General features: G+C 36.8%; 1 pseudogene; it reads right to left on the bottom strand.

Annotated features, from left to right (window-relative positions):
• Window positions 1-1,951: 1,951 nt before the first annotated feature.
• LOC150033921 (uncharacterized) lies at window positions 1,952-5,288 on the bottom strand (annotated as a pseudogene).
• Window positions 5,289-15,757: the final 10,469 nt, after the last annotated feature.

Here is a 15,757-nt window from a genome sequence, read left to right as displayed (position 1 = left end):
GGAAGTCTTCTGTGACTACAGATTTGGACGAGGTTTGGTTCAAAAGGTACTTATGAACCCTGGAAAGTAGTTTTGTACCATTGTGGATGAACTTAGGAAAAAAGGTCGAGACAGAGTCCGAAAAGGACGAACTTTAGAATTCTACAAGTGGAAGTCTGCTATGACTAAAAATTTTGACGAAGTTTGGTTCATAAAATACTTTTGAACCCTGGAAAGTAATTTTGTACCATTGTGGACGAGCTTAGGCAGAAAAGCTCAGAAAGTGGTCGAAAAGAACGAACTTTGGATTTCTACAATTGGAAGTCTGCTATCACTAAAAATTTGGACGAATTTTGATTCAAAAGGTACTTATGAACCCTGGAAAGTAGTTTTGTACCATTGTGGACGAATTTAGGAACAAAAGGTCGAGAAAGAGTCTGAAAAGGACGAACTTTGGATTTCTACAAGTGCAAGTCTGCTATGACTAAAAATATGGACGAAGTTTGGGCCAAAAGATTCAAATACAATTAATTGCAAAATGTAGAAAATAACACCTAAAAACTTGAAATTTAATTGCATACTAATTTATAAGTCAGAATGAAAAAGTAGAAATGTAGAAAGTCTTTAAATTTTCTTAAATATCTCCTCTAGAAGGTGACAAAGTAAATGTGCATGTTTGACTGTTTGACATCACATTTCTCCTTGCATTGCACACTTGACAACATTTTTTTCACAAAATCTACACACTTTTTTTTACCACCATGCCATCTTTTGAACTATAAGACTTTTCTCGTGTCATCTTCATGTCATTTTCTTCTTGACTCATTGAACTAACTTTATATAAAACTTCGGTCTCAAAATTATTTGTTGGTTATTGTGAATTTGCTAGTTTTTGAATATTTAGTGTGAATGCCTCTTGAATCTTCTTTGTCTTACTTCTTGTAATTAGTCCTTTAAGTATATGCAATGGTTCAATGGTTGAATTATCATCCCCCCTTTCTTAAAAAGGATTTATCCTCAAATCAAGGTCTTCATCAAAAGGAGTTAAATCAGCCACATTGAAAGTAGAACTTACGTTGTACTCACGTCGAAGATCTAATCTGTAGGCATTATCATAGATCCGCTCTATCACTTGAAATGGACCATCACCTCTTGGTTGAAATTTAGACATCCTTTGATCTGGTAACTTTTCCAAGTAGATGAACCCAAAGCCAGTCACCGGGTCTAAAAATAATTTTCTTTCTCCCTTTGTTCTTGCTATTGACAAGCTTTTTATTCTTCTTTTCAATCCTTTCTTTGACTTCTTTATGCAATTTTTTGATATATTATGCCCTTGAAATAACTTCATCACTAGTAAACATATTAGGTGGCAAGAGATCTAAAGGAGTTAATGATTAAAGCCATGCACAACCTCAAAAGGTGAACAATGAGTGGTGCTATGTATTGCTTTATTGTAAACAAACTCTATTAAAGGTAGAGTATCCTCCCAAGATCTAGATGTTTAGACATTAGTCACCTAAGCAAAGTCCCCAATGTTCTATTAACCACCTCAGTTTGCTCGTCGGTTTGTGAGTGACAGGTTGTTGAAAACAAAAGCTTAATTGAAATTTACCCCACAAAACTTTCCAAAAATGACTTAAAAATTTTGCATCTCTATCACTAACAATGGCCTTAGGAATTGCATGCAGTCTAACCACTTCCCTAAATAAAAGATTAGCTATGTTAGTAGCATCATATGTTTTATTACATGGTATGAAATGTGTCATTTTACTAAACCTATACACTATCACAAAAATGCTATCATGATGTCTCCTAGTCTTTGTTAGTCTTAAAACAAAATCCTTGCTAATGTCAACCCAAGATTCACTAGAAACATCTAAAGGTGTGTAAAGACTATGTGGTTGTGTCTTAGTCTTAGCCTCCTTACATTTGAAATAATTTTTGCACACTTTATTCACATCCTTTCTCATTTTCAACCAATAAAAATGTTCAGCCGACATGATTCCCTAAAATTCCCCATTAATCCTTTCCCATGAGCTTCTTTCACAAGTAACTCTCAAATGGAACATTTAAGAATAATAAGTTTTCCTTTCATAAAAAGCATTTCATCAAACACAATATGATTATACACGTTTTTCCCTTCTAAACATTGAATATACACATCATGAAACTCAGATGTCTCTACTTTGTACAAATCAATCATGTATTTAAAACCAAGAATTTTTGCACTAAGGGAGAAAGCAATGCATATCTTCTTGATAATGCATCAACCACTACATTATCCTTACCTTTCTTGTAATGAATGACATATGGAAATGTCTCAATGAACTCTACTCATTTAGCATCCTTTTGTTCAATTTTTTTTTGGCTTTTGAAGTGCTTCAAGCTTTCATGATCCGTGTGGATGATAAACTCTTTTGATCACAAGTAATGTTTCCAAACTTGCAAAGCCCTTACAAGTGCATGTAATTCCTTATCATATGTCAGGTAGCTAAGTTGTGCTCCATTTAGCTTCTCACTAAAGAACATGGCTGGCCTCTTTTCTTGCATAAAAATAGCTCCAATCCCTGTCTCACTTGCATCACATTCAATTTAAAAAGATTGGTAAAAGTTAGGAAAGCAAGACAAGGTGCATTAGTCAATTTATCTTTCAATTCTTTGAATGCATTTTCTTTCTTTTATTTCCATTCAAATTTCACATTCTTTTTAACAAGTTCATACAATGATGAGGCTATGCTACTAAAATACCTAATAAACCACCTATAAAAACTAGCCAAACCATGAAAAGATCTCACTGCAGTTGCATTGGTGGGTGTTGGCCACTCTCGAATAACCTTGACCTTTTCTTCATCAACTTTCACCCCATCCTTTCCAACAAGGAATCCTACGAAATTGACTTGGTCTATACAAAAGATACACTTTTTAATATTGGCATAAAGCTTTTCTTCTCTAACTTTAAGTAAAATTGTCTTGACATGCAAAATATGTTCATTCAAATTTTTAGACTAAACAAGAATATCATCAAAGTATACCATAAAAAATTTTCCAATGTATTCTCTCAAAACATGATTCATTAGGCTCATAAAAGTATTTGGTGCATTAGTAAGACCAAATGGCATAACAAGCACTTCATAAGGACCAAATTTTGTTTTTAAAGTCGTTTTCCACTCATCTCCCACATGCATTTGAATTTGATGGTAACCAATTTTAAGATCAATTTTGAAAAACAAGTTTGTACCATGTAATTCATCTAGTATATTATCCAATCTAGGAATAGGATGTCAATACTTTACCGTTACTTTGTTGATGGCTCGACAATCAACACACATCCTCCATGTTCCATCTTTCTTGGGTACTAAAATGACTGGAGCCGAACAAGGATTCCTACTTTCTCGAACATTACCTTTATCCATGAGTTCTTCCACTTGTCGTTGAATTTCCTTGGCCTCGATTGGATTGGTCCTGTAGGCCGCCATATTTGAAAGTGTTGCCTCAGGTATGAAGTCATTTTTATGCTCAATTCCTCTTAAGGAAGGTAGACCCATAGGTGCATCTTCATGTGAAAATATGTCATTAAATTCCTATAAAAGAGATTTAAAAGCACTAGTCAAACGAATTAGAGTTAGGTTCAGTTACTTAATATTCCTTTGCACAGGAGTACAAAGTTTGGTGCTTCGGATGAAAATATATTCCTCTCTTCCCCCTTTCTCATAACCAAATTAACACTCTTTCTTTTTTCCTCAAAATCACTCCTTTTTCCCTCTTAGTTTTCACTACCTTTTGCCCCTCACTTTTCTCTCTCTCTCTCTTTTTTTTTTTTTTTTTTGCTCTTCTCCTTTAACTTACTTTCTTCTCTCCTCTCTTGATCCTTAAATTATTTTCTTTTCTTTTCTAATTTCATTTGATCACATTGTACTTCATATATGGAAGCAAAGTAAAATTCTTCTCATTCAAAGTAAATGTGTACTTGTTCGACAAACGATCATAAGTGACTTCTCTATCATATTACCAAGGTCGTCCCAATAACATATCACCCACATGCATAGGTACTACATCGCAAAGAACCTCATCCTTATATCTTTCCAAAGTAAAAGAAATAAGAACTTGGGAGTTTACCTTCAATTTTCCTTGGTTTGTTAACCATTGAAGTTTATATGGTTTTGGATGTGGATGAGTAGTGAGTTAGAGTCTTTTTACAAGAGAACTACTTACTACATTTGTGCAACTTCCACTATCAATCACCAAGCTACATGGGGTTCCTTCAATTAAGCACCTTGTGTGAAACAAGTTCTCCCTTTGATCTTTAACTTTCTCCTCCTTCATCTGCACATTAAGTACTCTTCTTGCAACTAAGGATATGGAGTTACCTTCTTCAATGTACTCATAATCAAAGGCTTCGAATTCTTTCTCAAGTTGGCCACCTTGTTCATCACATTCATCTTGCGAATCAATAATTTCATTTCTTGTCCATGACTTTTTTATTGACACAATCTTTGATAAAAAGAAATACCTCAATCAAGTTTGAGAACTTCCCCCTAAACAAAGATAAACCCCCACAACAGTAATAAGAGTAACCTCGATTAACTTAGTAAGCAACCCCAACAAAGCTAAACAGATTTGGGCTTGGAAGATTAATCGATGATCAAGAACAAAGGAGAACTTGTTCCTAACTTCAAGATTTCAAACTTTTCACAATCTAATTGATCAAACTAGATAGAAAGTCCTAAAATATGCATTCTAAACACAAGAATTCATGCATAAAGCTTGAGAGAATAAACTTTAATGAAATTTCATTCAAATTCAAAGTCTTCTTTAAATGTACAGATTACAGCCCTATTTAAACTAACTGAACAGACACCATGAAAGGATGCAACCTTTCACCTACATTGGCTACATTCATCTAATACCCTTTCAACTACTCTAATAAATGAAAATTCATAACATTAATTAAATATATGGGATGCTAGTAATGTAAATGAATATGAATTTTTAGATTCATGATGACTTTTGGATGCACAAATGACTATTGGAGCTTTAATGGTTACAACTCTTCACCATTGGCTAGAAACTTATTTTCAAAGCAAGCATTTAATCCTTCTAGAAGTCTTTTAGCGAGCTCATCATTAGTTTTTGGGCATAATGATTGCCTCATGATTAGATTGACTTGGAAAGCTCTCCCATAGATTTTCAGCATGAGCTTCGATTAAGCTGGATTGAGCTTGTTGACCTTCATTTTTCTCTTGTAAAACTTCATGTACTCCTATGATTGTCAGCTTCTTATCATTCTCCCATTCTTCAAGAAGATACATCCTCGAATCTTTAGGATAATCTTCTAAAGCAACTTTGTAATCATCGTGTTGAGCTCTTTCAAACAAGTGGATTGTAACATATTCATGTTTATGGAATATGAACTTTATGTATTGTGTGATGCGCTTCTTTCGCCATGTCGTCAATGATCCATTACGAACATGAGAAAAAAATTGGAAAGAACATTAGTTGGATAATAAATCCGACATGCATGATTTTCTTGATGATTTTTTTCTGCAGCAACTCTTATGTGTTTCTTTTGCCTCACTTTTCTCTCTTGTTTTACCCTTTTCTCTCTCCTCACTCCTATCTAATTTTCTAGACTTCATATTGCCTCCACTTTTCTTTAGAGAATTGGTTATGATCTCATTCTCTACACATACTTCAAATATTTCCTCACTCTCCATAACAACTTTACCTTTTAATTCCTCTCCCAAACTTTGATGATTAGAATCATTCATCTCAACAACCCCATCATTGGAACCTTCCTTTCTTAGGTGGTGCATTTCTCTCATCTTGAAAATGGTTGGATCAATTTCTGGTAACGAATCATCTTCTTGATTTTTAATAGCTCACATGGCATGATTCCTTCTTACTAGATTTTGCAACTTTAACTTTTCATTCAATCGAGATATGTAATACATCGAATTACGTAACTCAACCAAACTTCCTTGAATATTCTTCCAAAAATTATCATCACTATTGTCGGACACACGATGATTTCTTCTTTTGTGAAACATACCATAAGACTTCTAGTATCTTAAACATACCACAACTTTATCTTTTAATTCCTCTCCCAAACTTTGATGATTAGAATCATTCATCTCAACAACCCCATCATTGGAACCTTCCTTTCTCAGGTGGTGCATTTCTCTCATCTTGAAAATAGTTGATCAATTTCTGGTAATGAATCATCTTCTTGATTTTTAATAGCTCACATGGCATGATTCCTTCTTACTAGCTTTTGCAACTTTAACTTTTCATTCAATCGAGATATGTAATACATCGAATTACATAACTCAACCAAACTTCCTCGAATATTCTTCCAAAAATTATCATCACTATTGTCGGACACACGATGATTTCTTCTTTTGTAAAACATACCATAAGACTTCTTCTTAAACTTTAGCAAATCTTATAGTATTCTTATGAGAATCATGCAAGAAATTCCAATCTTGCTTAGAACGCGAAAAGTCAAAATCTCAAAGTTTTTCTTTTAAAAAACCTTATGGAAAGATGCAAAAGACAATTTCTTTTTCTAATTTTTTCAACAAGTATAATATCAAGGAAATAAAAGAAGATGAAAGGTCACTTTTTTTTCCTATTTTTTTCACTTCTTCCTTCCCTTTTTTTTTTGCCGCAAGCATAAATAACGTATGAAGCAAGAAAAATGAGAAGATAAAGAGTCACAAGAAATATGAATATAGATGAAACTAAAGAAAAAAAGATGGCATAGTAAAGAAAACAAGGATAATCTATTTAGAGTCAAAGCTCGATACCAAATGATAAAAGAAACTATTTCAATCACGTTTGAGAACTTCCCCCAAACAAAGGTGAACCCCCCACAACAGTAATAAAAATAAGTCCGATTAACTAATTGGTAAGCAACCCTAAGAAAGATAAATAAATTTGGGCTTGGAAGATTGATCGGAGAACTTGATCCTACAAGATTTCAAACTTTCAACAATCTAATTGATCAAACTAGATTGAAAGTCCTAAAACATGCATTCTAAATACAAGAATACAAAGAAAAAGCATAAAGTTTGAGAGAATAAACTCTAACAAAATTCCACTCAAATTCAAAGTCTTCTTTAAATGCACAGATTACAACCCTTTTTAAACTAATTGAACAGACACCATGAAAGGATGTAACCTTTCACCTACATTGGCTACATTCATCTAATACCCTTTCAACTAGTCTAATAAATGTAAATTCATAACATTAATTAAATACATGGGATGTTAATAATGTAAATGAATCTGAATTTTTAGATTCATGATGACTTTTGTATGCCCAAATGACTCTTGGAGCTTTAATGGTTGCAACTCTTCACCATTGGTTGGAAACTTATCTTCAAAGCAAGCATTTAATCCTTCTAGAAGTCTTTTAGCTCTAGATCATCATTGGTTTTTAGGGTATAATGATTGCATCATGATTAGATTGACTTGGAAAGCTCTCCCATGGATTTTCAGCATGATCTTCAATTGAGCTAGATTGAGCTTGTTGAGCTTCATTTTTCTCTTGTAAAACTTCATGTTCTCCTATGATTGTCAGCTTCTTGTCATTTTCTCATGTGCCCAAATCCTTTGCACTTCCAACATTGAATAGAACTAGATTTCTCTCTTTCCTCCTTTGAAGCTTCATTCTTTTTAGTATAGGTGCTCCCGATGTCCACTCTTTTAGGTGCAACAAACTTCCCTTTTGCTTCACCCCTATTCACAAAACCATCCTTATTCAAAACATTAGAATTTGAAAAGGTATTAGCTTTAGAATTATACCTCTTGGAATGTTCCTTTTCTTCTTCCAAGTATAGTTGTGGATATATATCAATGAGATGAGCAATTTCTCGATTTAAACCTCCAAGGAATCTAGACATGGTGTCTTCTTCTTCTTATCGAATATTTGCTCTTTTCATCAAAGTTTCCATTTCTTGATAATATTCAACAACACTTTTTGTTCCCTGCCTCAAAACTTGCAATTTATTTCTCAAATCTCATTCATAATGTTTTGGAATATACTTCTTTCTCAAGGCGTCTTTAAGTTCTTCCCAAGTTTCAATGGGATCCTCCTCTTTCCTTCTTCTCTTGGATTGGCAATGGCAAGTCTCATCTTCTTATTCTCACTAAATGTGTTGCAATCAAACACATATCTTCCTTTCTCATTCTAAGTATGCCTCCGCATCCAACGTTCCACAAAATGGTGGAATTTTGAGGTTGACTAAACTAGCTATCTTCATGGATTATTTCTCCTCGTCTAGGGTGCATATTATTTCTTCCTCTTCCTCTAACGTTTCCTCTTTCTCCAATTTGTCTTTCTTGTTCAACTAAGTCAAATACTCCCTCATCTTCTTGTAAGACTCTTTGTTGTTGTGCCCTCCTTTCTTGCCTATCTTCCCTCATCATTTCCATCATGGCTTGAATGGCTTGAAGAATAGCCATATTATTATCTTGTACTTGTGGTACCCCTTCACCCTGTGACATTTTAAAGTTAGTAATAAAAGGACCTCACCACACTTCTCACCAATTTTATTCAAGAACACGTGTTTATTACTCAAGGGTAGGCTTGTGGTACTAGGTCAAAGATGTAAGGGTTGGCTTATATTTTTGGTGCATTCTCACTAAAATTTTGATAAAAACCAATCAAAATGATCAACTCTCACAAACTAAGACTAGAGTAACTAAAAGTAGGCTAAAAAAAAAAATCTAGATTTTTTTCTTATGACAAGAAACTTTCATGTGCCATGGATCTTCAATTTCTTTTAATCTTTTTTTTCCTACTATTTTTTTCTTCTTTCTTTTTTTTTGCCGACTTTCTTTTCCTTTATGATCCAAGAGCTGATTTGAAGAAGTTTTCAAGAAAATTTGTAGTATGTCTTGTAGTACAAGATGTGAGCGAATTGCTTTGGAGAAAAAACATTGAAATAAAATAAAGATAACACCTCTAAATGATAAGCGCCCGCGATGCTTGTTGGATGCAAAGCTAGTGGTCCTTCTTGGATCCTTGAAAACACTCACAGAGAAAGCTAACATAGATCGAACTTAGTGATAACTTGTAGAAATACAAGTTATTTATATCGAGAACTTAGAATATGCGGCAATAGGAAGGAAAAGTTGCTTCGAATGTAGTAAAATTGACTTAGAAACGTGAAACTTGTAAAAGTATCGCAAACACACCCGCTGACCACATTGCGAGGGTAAAAAGGATGTCCAAACCTATGTTTTGCAGGTTGCAGGTATCACCGCATGTTGCAATTGCTCATGGACAATAAGATTAATGTATTCTCGGGGATTACTACAATCGTACAGCTTTTTCTGACATACGGGCTGACAAATGGAACGTGGAGCAGATCGGACATTCCCACCAGCCGCGACAGGAAAAACCAACTTTTCAGAGTGGGACCACTGAGGCAAGAGGCGCTAGAATCTATAAATAGCAACATTCAATACAAACTGAAGAGGGGAAGAATGGGGAGAGAGAGAAGGGGAGACGAAGAGATGGGGGAGATGGGGAGACTAACAAAAGGAAGTTCTTTACAAGGAAAACTCTTCTCCCAAGAACTTTCCTAAGAAGAAAGTTCTCCACCTCATTCCTCCACTCATCCAACGCGCCAGCAAGCAAATAGCTCCAATCGAGATCCGTGCCAGGACATTGACACACAGCTCTCGACTGTTCTTACTTTCTGTTCATCGTTTGTTGTTCATTTTCTGTCTATCATTCATATCTCTGTAACAAACGCTTTACCAATTAATATCACTACCATGTTCATCTTCATCTCTCTGTTCACCATTATGCATCCATCCTTCATTTCTTTCACAACGAGTCACTAAACTTTTAGGGTGTGGGGGAAGGATTGAGCGAGTGGGTCAATCCATGTTGAAGATGTCAGCTAAGTTTATTTAACGTATGCTCAATGGCATCTTCATCTGCGGGAGCATAAATGAAGATGTTAATCCACCTCTCAAAAGAAGTTTGATAGAATATGTTAACTAAAGCAAGAAGTATTTCTAGAAATGGAAACAACCTTGCATTTGGAAATGTTCGTCCCTAATTATCATAGAAATATGGTGCACAGGCGATCACCGAGAGTTGTAAGCCAAGGGAAGACGGAACCTTAGTTGCATCCTTAACAGGATTGACAAATTTGTGATAATCTTTTCCCCTAACCCGTTTCACCCTACGTTTCTATCCACAAGACTTCCCATCACATTCACTCACACATACCTTGCACAATTTCAGCTTTATTTGTTACCTGTTTCTTCATTTACTATCACATTTTACTCTCTCACTATTTGTTCATTTACCACATTTTACTCTCTAGCACTTCACAATCATAATTTGTTTACGATCGCACATATCACCTCATTGTCACACAAACATCGCAAATCCCCGCAAACCTCGAATCATTTGAGAAACTCACGGTGGAATTATACTTGGCTTCATCCCGAGAAAACTAGTGACACAATCACTATCTGAACACATCAATTGGTATTTACAACAAACTCTGTAACATCGCATATCATTTATCATCTGTTAGTGCAATTAAGACAGAAGATAGATCACCCCAATTACAGAGACAACAAATAATTTTTGTGTTGGCATATTCTAAGAATAAGCTTTTGGCACCGTTGTCGGGGATTTGTCACGACTTTAGTGCTGATATTTTTGTGATATAATAATTTTTTTTTTTTGAAAAAATTATAAATATAATATATAATTGGTCATATAATCGTGGTTACATAGATGCTTTTTATAGCCTATCCTTAATTGGGGGTATAAGAGTATTAGCTGAATTAACTTCCTTTTTTGTTTGACGGGTAATTGATGGAATTACCAATGCGGTTGGTATGAGCAGGATAAGATTTTGGAGTACAATGTGCTTAAGCGAAGAGCCGTTGACGGTGTATGAGTACTGGGATGGATCCAGAATTCAATGTCGACCAAAAAATCGAGAGAATCTTTTGTAGGAGAGCACGCCAAAATCGTAATAGGCGTTGCAGAAATATGGAACACAACAATAATGACATGGCTGAAGTAAACTAAGGAATGAATCAGCTGCCGCAAGACCTAGTCTTCTTGGCCGTTGATCGCAATATTCCTATGAGGAACTATGCTGCACCCAACTTATATGATTTTTCACCTGGTATCGCAAGACCAATGGTAGAAGAAAACGCCAGGTTCGAGATTAAATGATACAAAACGCGGGCCAAGTTAGAGGTTTGCAAGGAGAAGACCCGCATGCACATCTCACCAGTTTTGTCGTGATGTGCTATATGTTCTCCATTCCTAGTGTGACACCCAAAGGCATTAGACTTTATCTATTTCCTTAAACACTTCGAGATGAGGCCAAGAAATGGGCCCATTCTTTGGAGCCAAACGAAATTAACTCATGGGATCAGTTGGTAGAAAGATTTATGAAGAAGTTCTTCCCTCTCGCCATTAACGCAAGAAGACGATAGGAAGCACTAAATTTCGAGCAGGCAGACAATGAACTCTATTCTATCAACCTTCAACATGGCTTTTACTATTAAAAAAATCATTCTTAAAACGAAATGCATAAGCGCAAAGTTCAATTTTTAACCAAAATTGGTCCAAAAGCATCAAAACGTCAACATGAATTTCGAAAAGGACGAACTTCTTGTTTCTATTTGTTGCAAGATGTCCAAAGTCTAAATTTGGACTAAATTTGGTCTAAAATGATCCAAATGAATCTTGGAAAGGAGGTTTTACCTATGTGGACGTCCAGACCATCAATATAAAGAACAAAAAGGATGAACATCGTATTTCTATTTGTCGAAAGGTACCTTGAGTCCAAGTTGGATGAAATTTGGTTCAAAATGATAAAACGAAGCTTGGAAAGGAGTTTCTAGCTGTGTGGACGAACTTTGCTTCTAAGGACGAACTTCCTGTTTTTTTTATTATTGAAAGGTGCCCCAAGTTCAAATTTGGGCGAAATTTGGTCCAAAAAGAATCAAAATGAAGCTTGGAAAGGACTAAATACTATGTTCATAGAAGCACGAAATTCCTATTTCTACTTGTTGAAAGGTGTCCTAGGTCCAAATTTACATGAAATTCGGTAAAAAAAAGGTTCAAATGAAGCTCGAAAAGGAATTCATACATTTGTGGATGAACTTTGCTACAAAACATCAACACGAAGTGCCTACTATTACTGTTTTGGTTAATGGATTAATCCTGTTTCAATTTTGTCATAATGAATCTCGGGACTGGGTGCTAGAAAACGACCCTTGGCATCTAGGAGGCAAACCTATTTTGCTCCAAAAATGGTTTCTAGGTATTGTTCCCGTAACCTTTGTTTTGATTCTATGCCCATATGGATTCGTTTATCTCGTGTTCCTTTAGAGTTGTGGGTTGATGAGGGGTTGGCGGTGGTAACGAGTGTTATGGGTAAACCCATTCATCTGGATGAGACTACGAAGAGGTTGTCGTATGCCCGTGTTTGTGTGGAGGTTGATGGAGATGCTTTGTTGCCCCCATCGGTTACGATCAGGATTATGTGGTTCCCATGTCTTATGAGTGGAAGCCGCGTAAATGCTCGGGGTGTGGTTCTTTTTGGGCATAGTGATGGAGGTTATTCGTTGGTGAAACCTGATTCTGGTCACTCTGGAGGGGTTGAGAGGGATGCTGGGGTCATGTCTGGTGAGGAGGGGAGGGTAAAAAATGAAATGAAAAATGAAAATGGAGGAAAGGCTGATATGGCTAAGAATGATTTTGTAGTGGTTTTCTGGCGTGGGCGGGATCAATCAGGGAGTGGTTCGCCAGTTGCTGGTGGTGTGGGGGGGTCACCGATGAAGAAGCAGTTTGGGGGTCATAATCAGTTTGAGGTTCTTGGGGATGAGGATTTGCATCTGTTTGCTTTAGCTCTTATTCCTGATGAGCTGAGCCTTGTAGAGGTTGGGAGGTTGGGGGTGTTATGAATGGGTTAGATGATTCTGCTAGGGTAATGGCCAGAGGTGGTTTTGTTAGTCCGTCATGATCTGGTGTTCATGGAATATAAGGGGTCTGAATGACCCGATGAAGAGTAGAGTGATTTGTGATTTTCTTTCTTCTGCTTCTATTTCTCGAGACATGGGTAAGGCAGGAGAATTTTGATGCAGTTTTTCGTGAGTTTGGGGATATGTGGAGCTGTGTGTGCAGTTACAGTCCTACTGGTGTGGGGAGGATTTTGGTGACATGGCGGAAGAATGTTTATGACTTTAGCAGTGTTGAGTGTGGGGACCATTTTTAGGACTTTGGTGAATGTTGCTTCTTTTGTTAGAGTGAGTGTTGGTGCCATTTATGGTTCGAATCTGGGGAGGGATAGGAGGAGTTTGTGGGGTCGGGTGGTTTTTACTTGTCCGACTTGGCAGTGCCTGAGAGTTATTATGGGTGATTTTAATGCTATTCGAAATTGCTTAGAGGCTCATGGTAGCTGCCCTAGTGTGGGTGAGATGGAGGACATTGATAGGGATCTCTTGGATGTTGACCTGGTAGAGTTGAGAGTGGTCGGGAATTGGTTTTCTTGGACGAGTAAGGTTCAGGGATGTGATATTTTACGCAAGTTGGATCTTTGTTTGGTGAATGAGTCGTGGAAGGTGGCTTTCCCTTACTCAGAGGTTAGGGTAGGTCAGTGGGGGATTTCTGATCATAGTCCTCTTTTAGTTTCTTCAGGTGAGGTGAGATCCCGTCCTCTTCCTTCATTTTGCTATTTCAGCCATTGGGCACAGAAAAATGGCGTTAGGTCTGTTTGGAGAAGATATCCAAAGGTTTCACCTATGGTGAGTTTTGAGAGGAACTTGAGGTCTTTGAAACCTGTTTTGTGCACTACTTTTGGGAGACATATAGCTGGGTTGTCTAATGAGGTGCGTGTTGCTAGGCGGTGTATGGAGGAAGTGTAGGCCACTGTTGAGAGGAATCCTTCGTTTGAGTCTATTTTTTCAGAGGCTGCCCGGGCCACTGAGGTTTTCTGGTCGGTGGCCAAATTGGAGGAGGCGTCGCTCCCTCAGAAGTCTAGGGTGAGGTGGTTAGAGATGGGTCATCTGAACATGACCTTTTTTTATCGTTGTGTTTTCTCTCGTTGTAATAGCAGTGGTTTGTTTTCGGTTGTGGATGGGGGGGGGACTCGTCAGACTGTTCATGAGAGCGTGGCGGTTGTGGCTATAGATTTCTTCCGTGATAGTTTGGGGGCTCAGTCTATGGAGTATAGGGACCTTACTGCCTGGATTGAGAATATTGTGTAGTTTCACTGGCCTGAGGAGTGTGTCGAGGCTCTAGGTCACCCTGTGGATAGGGATGAGATTCAGAAGGCCCTATTCTCTATGAAATCTGGCAAGGCTTCAGGTCCTGACAGGTTTTCAGTAGATTTCTTTCGTTCTGCTTGGAGTGTGGTTGGAGTTTATTTTTGTGATGCTATGCTGAATTTCTTTGAGTTATATTTTCTGCCTAGTGTTGTTGATGCTACTGCTATTAATTTGAACCAAACTTCTTTCAAATTTGGACTTGGAGCACATTTTGACAAGTAGAAATCCAAAGTTCGTCCTTTTCGGTCTCTTTCTTTACCATTTGTGGCAAAGTTCGTTCACATAGGTACGAAATTCCTTTCTAGGGTTCATAAGTACCTTTTGAACAAAACTTTGTCCAAATTTTGACTTGCAGCACAGTTCGAAAAGTGGAAACATGAAGTTCGTCATTTTTGGACTCTTTATGGACGTTTTGGTACCAAGTTCATCAATATAGGTACTAAACTTCTGTCTAGAGTTCATAACCAAACTTTGGCCTTGGAGCACATTTCGACTAGTAGAAACCCAAAGTTCGTCTTTTTTTTACTCTTTCAGACCTTTTGGTCCAAAGTTCAACTATAGAGGTACAAACTCTTATCCAGGGTTCATAAATAACTTTTAAACCAAACTACAAAAAATTTTTGAGTGAAAGCACATTTCGATACCTAGAGACCCAAAGTTCGACCTTTTCAAACTCTTTCTTGACCTTTTGTGTCAAAGTTCATCCACACTGGTACAAAACTCCTCTCCAGGCTTGATAAGTATATTTTGAATGAAACTTTGTTCAAATTTGGCCTTGAAGCACAAGTAGAAACCCAATGTTTGTCCTTTTCAGATTCTTTCTTGACATTTTATGCCAAGATTCATCCTTTCTAGTCTCTTTCTTTACCCCTTATGCCAAAGTTCGTCCACACAGGTACAAAATTGCTTTCCAGGGTTCATAAGTACCTTTTGAACCAAAGTTCGTCCAAATTTTTAATTATAGCAGACTTCGACATGTAGAAATCCAAACTTCGGTCTTTTCAGACCCTTTCTCGACCTTTTGTGCCTAAGTTCGTCAACATTGGTACAAAACTCCTTTCCAGGGTTCATAATTGTCTTTTGAACCAAACATCTTCGAAATTTGGACTTGGAGCACATTTTGACAAGTTTACCCAAAGTTTGTCCTTTTCAGACTCTTTTTTGACATTTTGTACCAAGGTTCATCGTTTCTAGTCTCTTTCTTTACCCTTTGTGCCAAAGTTCGTCCACATAGGTATAAAATTGCTTTCCAGGGTTTATAAGTACCTTTTGAACAAAAGTTCGTCCAAATTTTTAATTATAGCAGACTTCAACATGTAGAAATCCAAAGTTCGTCTTTTTCGGACTCTTTCTCGACCTTTTGTACCTAAGTTCGTCCACACTGGTACAAAACTACTTTCCAAGGTTCATAAGTGTCTTTTGAACCAAACTTCTTCCAAATTTGGACTTGGAGCAC

The sequence above is a fragment of the Benincasa hispida genome, chromosome 9, assembly GCF_027475165.1.
Source record: "Benincasa hispida cultivar pf3 chromosome 9, pf3_genome.v1.1, whole genome shotgun sequence".
Classification (NCBI taxonomy): domain Eukaryota; kingdom Viridiplantae; phylum Streptophyta; class Magnoliopsida; order Cucurbitales; family Cucurbitaceae; genus Benincasa; species Benincasa hispida.
The sequence above is the reverse complement of the archived record's forward strand: the minus strand, read 5'-3'. Positions and strand labels throughout refer to the sequence as shown.